The 8,801-nt window shown below is 42.3% G+C and overlaps 1 pseudogene; it reads right to left on the reverse strand.

Moving 5' to 3' along the window:
* LOC148133603 (uncharacterized) lies at positions 1-1,422 on the reverse strand (annotated as a pseudogene).
* Positions 1,423-8,801: the final 7,379 nt, after the last annotated feature.

The following is an 8,801-nucleotide window of genomic DNA, read 5'->3' on the forward strand; positions in this document are numbered from 1 at the left end:
CTATTGTTTTGCCCTGATCGAGTTGTGTAGTCCATATGTTTTTGCAGTGTAAGATCCAACCAACCAGGTGAATTCCAGCAATGGCTTCTTAAGAAGAGGGCGAACCACAGCCTCCTTAAAGTGCTGGGGCACCGTCCCATCCTGTAGAGAAGCATTAATCACTGCCACAGTCCACCCGCCTGTCACCTCCTGGGAAGCTTTCACAACCCAGGAGGGACATGAGTCTAAAATACAGGTGCTCGCGCGCATACTTCCTAAGATCCTGTCCACTTCCTCAGGAGCAACAGGGTCAAACCGTTCCCAGATAACAGGGCAAGAATCTTCCACAGAAGCTGCCACCAGATCAACAACCACACCAGCATCTAACTGGGAACGAAGTCAAGCGATTTTGTCTTCCAGAAAATCTGCAAATTCCTCAGCGTGCCCCTTCAGGTAGACCTCTATCTCCTCCTTCCCTAAGAGGAGACGGCTCATTTTAAAGAGGGTCGCTGGGCAATTATCTGCAGGCACAATTAGTGTGGAGAAGTATTTACACTTTGCCTCACGAATCGCCGCAAGGTAGGCCTTAGTAGCAGCTCTTACCCATGTTCGATCGAGTTCATGTCCTGTCTTCCGCCAGCGGCGCTCTAGATGTCTCCTCATGCATTTCATCCCTCTCAATTCCTCTGAATACCACAGGGCACAGAGAGGTCTACAGGTGAAGAGAGGTCCCAAGAGTGCAATCCTATCCAGAGCCTCAGTCACCTTCCTATTAAAAACAGTGACTAAGAACTCGGCTGGACTGCATAATAGATCTGTAGTTATAACCCCCAGCTCCTTCTGGAATATATCTGGGTCTATTAGTTGATGGGGACGGACCAATCTAATAGGTCCTGCCTCCCTGCGGGGGGATGCAGCTTTTGAGAAACTCATTCCCACCAGACTGTGATTTGACCATGACAAGGGGACCAAGGAAAGGTCTACCAATTCCAGGTCACATAGACAGTGCTCTGACAAGAACAGCAAATCGGGAGTGTGACCACTATTACTAGACAGGCTCTGGATAATCTGGGACAGGCCCATGGAAGTCATGGTTTCTATAAAATCTCGGGCTACCTCCAACCCCGACCCCAGAGAAGGCAGGTTGAAATCACCCAGAACTATAAGCCTGGGGAATTCCACTGCCAGTCCTGCGGCGAGGTCCAGGAGCCCAGGTAGGGAAGCTGCCATGCAGCAGGGAGGCTGGTATAGCAGCAGCAATTCCACCTGATCCCTTGAGCCCAATCTAAGAAAAAGGGTCTCACAGTCAGGGACTTGTTGAACAGTGCCTCTGGAGGCTACTAGAGATTCTCTGATGACAACAGCCACTCCTCCTCCCCGGCCCTGACATCTAGACTGGTGCCATGCTCGATAACCCACTGGGCACATTTCTGCAAGAGGAACGCTTCCCTCTGGGCTCTGCCAAGTTTCAGTTATACAAGCCAGATCAGCCTTCTCCTCAAGGATCAAATCAGCAATAAGGCTAGCCTTATTGCAAGCTGATCTCACATTTAAGAGCAGAAGTCTAAGACCAGGGCCATCACAGATCTGCTGACTAGGAAAATGAAGTGAGTGCAATGGGGCAGAACATGAGATTGGTACTAAACACCGAGGTCGTGTTCCCCATGCCTGCACTCTCCCTTGTCTCCCATATCTCCTGTTCCTCAACACCATTTCAGCAGAATCTCATCTGCCATCATCAGGCTTCTGTATTGTGTTCGTCTGTGACTCAGACTTTCACAACCATTTCCGTTTTAAATTTGGGGCTAGCCTACTGCTGTGCCAGAATGGTTTTTTTATTTTTTCTTCATCCTGATTGGTTGGGAATCTTGGTCTGTGTTTATTGGTCTTGGAGTTTGCTGTGTTCTGCTTGATTGGTGTTTCTAATATCGTCCCTATCAATGGTCTCCTGGAAAACCCTCAGACACCTGATCCCTGACATCCGTCGCCAGGACCTCAGCACTCAGAAAATTATATTAAAAGACTACCAAGGAAACAGAATTCCAGTTGCCGGGTCCAGCCACATCCAAGTCTCCTTCAAAGACCACACCGCAACCTTACCTCTTACCGTCGTCGATAGAGATCGGCCCAGCTTGCTAGGTTTGCAGTGGTTCGCGCCACTAGGAATTGAACTAGTGGGCATCAACCTGACCGAAAGCGATGACTGGGAAGCGGCCCTCGTCCAGGAATTCCAGGACGTTTTTACCGAGAAGCTAGGCAAGTACAAGGGATCCCCCATATCGTTTAATCTCAGCCCCGATATTACGCCCATTCGCCTTAAGCCTCGTCGAGTGCCTTTTGCACTTAAACCAAAGATTGATGAACAATTGGACAAATTAATAGCCCAGGGCATGTTGGAACCGATTGACCACGCCCGATGGGAGACCCCAATTGTAACCCCCATAAAGCCTGACGGATCTTTGAGAATTTGTGGGGATTACAAGGCCACCCTAAATCACACGCTTCAGCAGAGCGCTTACCCCGTGCCTGTGGTCCAACACCTTCTTCACTCCCTTGGGGGCGGAAAAATATTCGCAAAATTGGACCTAGCCCAGGCGTACCAGCAGTTGCCCGTAGATGCAGACTGCAGAAGCCCAAACTATAGTCACGCACAGAGGTGCATTCAAGTGTAATAGACTCCAATTCGGAGTGAGCGTAGCACCGGGCATCTTCCAAAGTCTGATGGAAAGATTGCTACAAAGCATAAAAGGGGTCGTGCTCTACTTCGATGATGTCTTGATAGCTGCCCCCACTAGAAGCCTACTAGAAAAACGACTACGAATGGTCCTCTAAAAATTTAAAGACGCTGGCCTGAAGGTCAAGAAGGACAAGTGTCAACTGTGTACTGAGAGGGTTGAATTCCTTGGGTACCTTCTTGACAAACAGGGAATTCACCCTACCAAGAAAAAATTGGCTGCAATAAAAAACACCCCGAGACCTAAAAACAAAACAGATCTCCAAGCCTTCCTGGGACTCATTAACTTTTATAACATCTTCCTACCCCAGAAGGCGACTGTTGCTGAACCCCTGCATAGGCTCCTCGACAAGAAGGCTTCCTGGGTCTGGGGACATCAAGAAGAGCGAGCTTTTCAGCAAGTAAAAGACCTTTTAACATCAGATGCTGTATTGATACAATATAACGAGACTTTACCCTTAACTGTCACCTGTGACGCCTCACCGTTTGGAGTAGGAGCCATCCTGAGCCACGTCCTGCCAAACGGTACTGAGGCACCTATTGCATTTTTTTCAAGAACTTTATCTAAAACTGAGAGAAGCTATAGCCAACTTGATAAAGAGGCTCTCACTATTGTGTCTGCGATCAAACGATTCCATGAGTATGTATATGGAAGATCCTTTTCTATAATCACCGACCACAAACCATTACTTGGCATTTTGGCGGGAAATAAACCGACTCCCCACATCTTATCGCCAAGAATGACACGCTGGTCAGAGTTTCTAGCCGCATACGATTACCAACTGCTACACCGACCGGGAAAAGCCATTCCCCACGCTGACGCCTTGAGCCGCTCTCAATTACCAGAAGTCCTAGATGACCCAGCTCCAACCTTAGCTACACTACAAATGAAGAACCTTCCTTCACCACCGCTGACTGCACAAGACACCGCCTCGGAAACAAGGAAGGACCCTTGTTTGGCACGAGTCCTCAGCTGGGTGGAAAGAGGTTGGCCTGACAAGGAACCCAACGACACCTTTAAGCCTTTCAAACACAGGCAGACAGAACTGTTCTCCCAAAAAGGATGTGTTCTATGGGGAGACAGAGTCATCATCCCAGAGAAACTACAACATAAGGTCCTAAAACTATTGCATGATGGACATCCGGGCATCGTGCGAATGAAGGCACTGGCAAGGAGCTATGCTTGGTGGCCAGGTCTTGTCATCACCTACCTCAACCCTGGTTTCCAAAAGTATTGGCTCTCTTATAGGCCTTGACAGTCCTTCAGGAAGATGATCAGTGTTAAGAAATGTACAGAATAACCCTTGAAACAAGGATATGCACATGGAAACGTTTATGAGAATAGTTATGAATAATTATCCAGCCACACACAGATACACTTAATTGAGTTAAAGTTTACTTTAAGAAATAGCACAGTCCAATAAATAGTCCAGGTCATATACATTTAACAGTCCAAAGAATATCCAAATACAAAGTCTTCTTACCGGTTGCCTTTGTCATTTACAGTAAACAAAGATATCAAAATATAAGCACAACAGAGAACCTTAGATAGCAACAGAATGTCAGAGATACAGAATGTCAGAGAGAGTAAGCTATGATCTCTAGCTCCCTCTTATGGAAATTTGCAACACAACCAACCAATCGGAATATAGTACAAATCAGCACAGGACTTTGTCTTAGTGCTACAAACATACATTGTTGGCTTTTATATTGCCAACCCAACTAATTGGTGGACAGATTCCTAACAATCAGGGCTGCAGATAAACACTGATATTGAACCCAATCCTTTAAAACACTACCTTAAAAATAAACTAAATAAAATAAGAAAATTTCCTCTTTGAAATAATAAACACATGTTTTTTTCCAGTTTAACATTTTTTTATTAGGTCATAAGATGAAATACAAAATACAAAAGTAAATAGAAAACACAGTAGGGAGGAAGGGGGAGAGAAATTGGGGAAAAGAAAAGAAGAAACATTGTCTTCCATCTCCCTCTGTTGCAATAAAATAAAGCATTAACGTCAAACCACAACTTTTTGTTTTCCCATAATAATATAAATTAGCCATTTCTATAAAAACATATCAATCTCATTGATAAAACCCAAAATCAAAGTTTCAATTTTTTCCACTTCAAGCTCACAAGGAGTCTCCATGTGGAAACAAAATTACTTCTATTCTTTCCTTTAACCAAAATAGTTTATTTAGCCATTTCTGCCAACTTCATCAACTTCTGTAGACATTCACCCATAGTGGGAATCAAAATGTCCTTCTATTTTTGTGTGTATAATAGTCTTGCTGCTGTATATATAAGATCCAAGTTCCAAGTTTTTTCTCAAAGTCCTGTTCCATTAAACCCAAAAGAAAAGTTTCTGGTTCCATTTTTATTTTTGTTTTAAGAATTTTCTGTATTATAATATCTTACTCCAAAATTTCTTTGGTTTATCACATGTCAACTCACATGACTCACACCCTGGTCAGCACTTGTTTCTTCTCCTACCATTGGGAAGAAAGGTGTAGAAGCAGAGGCAGCTGCACAGACAAGCTGAAGAAAATTTTTATCCATAGGGTTTCTGTCATGCTCCTGTTGGACTCTGACTCTGAGGGAGAGGAGGAACAGCCGTCAGGGAGTGGAAGTGTGGCTCTGGAAGTGGTGGAGGAAACTGGGGAAGGGCACAGGCCGGCTGGGCAGTCAGAGAAAGAACCAGGACCATCCCCTCTTCATCCGAGGGCATGAAGGGAGGAAAGGATAAGGGAGAAACATGAATGGCGTGGTCTGTGGGGAAGGAAAGGGCCTTTGTTAAGGTAATTCCCCCGTTAGGAGAATGAGTGCACATAGGGAGATGTAGTGAGAGTAATGTTGAATAACACACGACCAGCACACAGATACACTGAATAGTAAAATGTAGATTTTACTTCCAGTAAACGGTTAAGCAAAGTCCAACAAACAGTCCAAGTCATACACGGTTAAAGCAGTCAGTTTTCAGTCCAGGGATAATCCAAATAACAAAGTCCAGTATCATAAACAGTTCAGTAAATAGACTCACAGCAATCTAAGAAGAATGACAACCAGCAACAGTCAATAGGAAAAATGCAGGAATCAAAAACATTGAACATCAGAACATCTAGCAACAAGCAACTCACAGCAGAAATGGAACAGCGAGGAAACCAGGTTTCTGGCACCATCTTATGGCCGTTAGAGGAACCACACCCAATTAAAATTACTGCATTCCCTTAAAGAGACAGTATTAAATGTCTATCCTGGTTTATATATTTCCAACCCAACTGTTAGGTGACTATCAATTCCTAACATTCTCCCCTTTGGGTAGGACAATATATAAAACCTTACAGTTTAAGTCTATAATCCTCACAGCAAGCCTTATGCTTTACAGAGCCTTGTGCTTTTGTAAAATGATTTGCAATGTTATTCTCTGACATGCAGTACTCCAGTTTAATCATTTTACTTTGCACACATTGTCTCACATTTAAATATCTTAAATCTCTGTGTTTTGATCTTGTCTTTACAGTAAGATTGGAAGCCATCTGTATTGCTGATTGGTTGTCTTCATAAAAAACAATAGAATCTGTTACATCAATTCCCATGTCAATCAATAGTTGCTAATAACAAACTAAATCTCTACATAATAGAGACAAATTTGATAATTCAACCTCCATTGTTGATAAACTTAAATGTTTCTGTCGAATAGACCTCCATCCAATCAACACCTTTCCTACACCGTTCCTTGTATCAGCATATGCAGTTAAACTTAGTTCATCCTTAGGCTCCAAATATAATGCATAATGCACCGTTTGTTTCAGATATCTTACCACATGCTTAGCAGCTTGCCAGTGCCTTTCAGTTGCCTCAGCAATAAATCTAGCTAATTGGTTAATACAGAATGCTATATCTGGCCTTGACCATTACTGAAATAATAATCAAAACTACAGTACCATCGATGTAGATTTATTTTTAAACCAAGATATTGTTTAATTTCTCCTAACTGTTTTATTTTAAATTTCTTTGTTAACAGTGAAATAATCTCAGTAGCTTCTTGTGCAGTTTTGGTGATTAATGCTATGTCATCAGTGAACAATAGCAACAATGAAATTATACCATCACTTTCCTTTTGAACAAACATGGATCAGCCATGCCAGCTACAAAACATATCATAGTTAATTCCTTATCTATACACTGATTCCACTCATATCCTGATTGCTTTAAGCCATAAAGGCTCTTTTTCAATCTCCAGCAATCAGTTGCATTATCATTTTGAGACCTAAAGGTTTCTTTAAATATATAGTGTGTTGCAACAGTGCATGCAGATATGCCATCCTACATCTAAATGATTTATAATGTATTTCTCCTTAACTACCCACACTAATGCTGCTCATAATGTAGTAGCCTTCAGACTAGGCGCAAACACCTCATCGTAGTCGTTTGCTGTCTGATTGAACCCTTGTGCTACTAACCTGGCTTTATGGGTAACAATCCCATCCACACTTGTCTTAAGTTTATAAATCCACTTACACCCTATAGTATGTTTACCTGGTGGTAACCTGACATTTTGGTATACCTCCAACCTTTGTAAGTATTTCAGTTCTTTATCCATTGCTTCCTGCCAAGCAGCCTGATCCTTAGCAGGATACAGCTTCAGTTCATTATAGTTACCAGGAACTGTATTCACTTGGCATACAACACGAGCCTGATATCTATCAGGTGGTCATGTTACTTAGGTTGAATGTCTCGGAAATACAGGGCTTACTGGTGGACTCTCCTGTTCTTTTACTTCTTTAATGGCTATTGATGGTTTAACTATTTCATCATTAGGGACTACTTGGCTGTCAATAATAACATCATTGTTGGATTCCTGTTCCAGTTTATGCCACCCAACGTTCTCAAGAAATTTAGCACTAGTGCTGCAGTAAATATTAGATGTGCCTTGATCTCAAAATTTAAACAATCTATAGTTGGCCTCGTAACCTATGAAAATAATTTCCTAGCTCTACTTTCAGTCTTACTTGTGAGGTAATATGCACCCATGGTGGAGCTCCAAATGTGTGTAGAAAACTTAAATTTTGGCTTCTGCCATGCCAACAAGTGAATGGTAATTCACCAGTTGTTATGTTCACCACATTGTTTAAAACATGGTTGCTACACATTATGGCCTCACCCGACAGTGTTTCAGGCAAACCTGAATCAGATAACATAGTGCGAGCCATAGCTTGTAATGTTTGCCTCCTTCATTCTATGTTGTGGTCTGTAAGGTGCAGAACGTTTATGCTCAACACCAGCCAATTTTAACATCGTTTGGAATCTATTATTAATAAACTCAGTCCCGTTATCAGTAACTAAAGTCATTACCCTATGTTTCATTTTCTTTCTGCAAACCTTAGCCAATTAAAGAAATTTTGGCATGTTTCTGTTTTATTTTTCATTAAATAGCAGAAACCGTACCATGAGTAAAGATCCATAATAATCAAAATATAGCAGGCACCTCCTAAACTAGGTTTTTTAGGACCAATTATGTCAGCAAAAACAACCGGTACTGTGTATTCATACTAACTCTCAGTTATCTGAGCTTGGTATGGCCTGGGTCCATAACCAGTGTTGAGGTAATTCCCGTTAGGAAAATGAGTGCACACAGGGAGACGTGGTGAGAGTAATGTTGCATAATACCCTCGACCAGCACACAGATACACTGCATAGTAAAATGTAGGTTTTACTTCCAGTAAACAGTTAAGCAAAGTCCAACAAACAGTCCAAGTCAGGTACATGGTTAAAGGAGTCAGTTTTCATTCCAGGGATAATCCAAATAACAAAGTCCAGTATCATAAACTTCAGTAAATAGACTCATAGCAATCCAAGAAGAACAACAATCATCAGATAGGAAAAATGCAGGAATCAAAAACAGTGAACATCAGAACATCTAGCAACAAGCAACTCACAGCAACAACAGAACAGCTAGGAAGCCAGATTTCTGGCTCCATCTTATGGCCGTTTGAGGAACCACACCCAATTACAATTGCTGCATTCCCTTAAAGAGACAGTATTAAATGTCTATCCTGGTTTATATATTTCCAACCCAACTGT

Source organism: Notechis scutatus, chromosome 1 (genome assembly GCF_049901735.1).
Source record: "Notechis scutatus isolate UNSWTSFEM ecotype Mainland chromosome 1, rNotScu1.2, whole genome shotgun sequence".
Lineage (NCBI taxonomy): Eukaryota > Metazoa > Chordata > Lepidosauria > Squamata > Elapidae > Notechis > Notechis scutatus.